We start from the raw sequence: 2,630 nt of genomic DNA, 5'->3' as shown, positions 1-2,630 counted from the left end.
AATAAAATTCGAAAGATGGACGAACACTTACAGCTCAAACTTTGAGTAGCAATATGAAGACGGTCAAGAGCGTGTTGTTCAATCGCAGTGGCAATCTCGCTTTTTCTCTTTATTAATGCCGTCATCGCGTGAAGGGTGACTATGCTTTGTTCAGTCGGGTTATTTTGATCACGCAAACGGCGAACAAGATCGGACGCATCATTAGTCGAAGAATTCAAAGAAGAATCGGCACGGGAAGAAGTTGGAGTAATCTGCAGCACAACTCTAAATACAGAAAAGCATCGGTAGAAACTCCCATCGGGAGCGCTGCACGTATATTACATTCAAAAAGAGTATTGGCACTGGCAACAGAGCCAGTATAAAACAGGCCTAGAGTATATCAAGGTTCAATTACAGCAACAGAGCAAGAGTTTAATCAGGGGAGCCCCGATGATGAGCCAGGAACAGCTTCAGGCGCGGTTTTGGTCTTTGCTTCATCAACCAATTTGAGAAGCTGATTGGCGCATTTCACTGCCGATTGTTTGAAGGGATCAAGATTGACTAAGCAATTGTTCTCGTCTACAGTCAGCGCCTTGGATAACTTTTCTAGTTCGGAGCCTAGCCCATGACCCATCAGCAGTTGAAATGTAAGGACCGCTCCAAACAGTCGGGAGCGCCGCTTTAGTACCTCTATATGCTCAGAAGGGTCGATGGAGAAAGCGTCTGCCATCTCACCAAGAGTCTTGTCTTGCTTTATCTTCGGGAATATCATCGAGAACAACCTCGATAGTACTCCCTTGGTCTTTTGCAGCAGCTCAAGAACTTGGATATTGGCATCAGTAGCGAGCGAGAGCGCGTCAGACATCGAGTCCTCCCGAAGCTTGCGTGCTCGATTGATAGGCACGTCAGCAGCACCTGAAAAAAGGCAAATAAGCAATGAGGAAGACAATATCGCGGAAATATCTTGCACTTAAAAACGGAGGAACTCACTAAGCATGTTCGTGATAGATTCGTGGAGGGCGCCTTCCTTTTTATCGGCAGCGACAGCAGCCTCGTGTCTGGCATCTTGCTCATCCTTCATCTTCTGTTTCAGCTTCTTTAGTTCATCCTTCAGCAGGATGTTTTCATTCTGGGCTTCGGCTGTGAGCTTGTTAGCCTCCAGCACTTGGTCAGCCGGAACTTTGACGGTCTTCTGAAGCTGAACATTCTCAGATTCCAGGCGAGTAAACTGATCAGCAAAATCTACCACAGCGTCAACTGTGGCATAAATTGGCTGCAAGGGAAAAGGTCAAGGAACTTAAGCCAAGCATGAAAATTCACCACAAAATAAGAAAGCCAAGTTAGATGGTTCATTTACATGATCACGAGCAGCCGAAGGAACGGGGGTGCTGCCAGGAGGAATAACCTTCGACACCGGAACCTTTCCCACGGTCGTTCTTGAGGGCGGCGTCGGTTCGGCGGGCGAAGGATTCGATTCCTTGGCTGATTCGGCCCTCCCGGAGAACAACTTAGCCCTCTTTGCGAGAGGGAGTTCGTCGTCGTCGTCAGAGCTTCTTGGAAAGCAAGGACATTCATCATGCGAAAACAAAGAAGGTTAGCTACAAATAAGAAGATAAGACACTTACAGGTCCAAGTCATCTTTGGCAGCAAAAAAGCCTGTTACAGCAGGGGAGGCGACGCGGTTTCATCGGCATTGATACGTCTCCGACGTATCGATAATTTCTTATGTTCCATGCCACATTATTGATGATATCTACATGTTTTATACACATTATATGTCGTATTTATGCATTTTCCGGCACTAACCTATTAACGAGATGCCGAAGAGCCGCTTGTCTGTTTTCGCTGTTTTTGGTTTCGAAATCCTAGTAAGGAAATATTCTCGGAATTGGACGAAATCAACGCCTGTGGTCCTATTTTGCCACGAAGCTTCCGGAAGACCGAGGGAGAGTCGAAGTGGGGCCACGAGGTGGCGACACACCGGGCGGCGCCGCCCAAGCCCCGGCCGCGCCGGCCTGTTGTGTGGGCCCCTCGTGACGCCCCTTTACCTGCCCTTCCGCCTACATATAGTCTTCGTCGCGAAACCCCCGCACCGAGAGCCACGATACGGAAAACCTTCCGCAGACGCCGCCGCCGCCAATCCCATCTCGGGGGATTCAGGATATCGCCTCCCGCACCCCGCCGGAGAGCGGAATCATCTCCCGGAGGACTCTTCACCGCCATGGTCGCCTCCGGAGTGATGAGTGAGTAGTTCACCCCTGGACTATGGGTCCATAGCAGTGGCTAGATGGTCGTCTTCTCCTTATATGCTTCATTGTCGGATCTTGTGAGCTGCCTAACATGATCAAGATCATCTATCTGTAATTCTATATGTTGTGTTTGTCGGGATCCGATGGATAGAGAATACTATGTTATGTTGATTATCAATCTATTACCTATGTGTTGTTTATGATCTTGCATGCTCTCCGTTATTAGTAGAGGCTCGGCCAAGTTTTTGCTCTTAACTCCAAGAGGGAGTATTTATGCTCGATAGTGGGTTCATGCCTCCATTAAATCCGGGACAAGTGTGACAGAAGTTCTAAGGTTGTGGATGTGTCGTTGCCACTAGGGATTGTCGGGGGAAGACCCCGGGTAGGGCAATGGACGCGGAG

Source organism: Lolium rigidum, chromosome 4, assembly GCF_022539505.1.
Source record: "Lolium rigidum isolate FL_2022 chromosome 4, APGP_CSIRO_Lrig_0.1, whole genome shotgun sequence".
In the NCBI taxonomy this organism is placed as follows: Eukaryota; Viridiplantae; Streptophyta; class Magnoliopsida; order Poales; family Poaceae; genus Lolium; species Lolium rigidum.
This window is presented reverse-complemented; position numbering follows the sequence as displayed.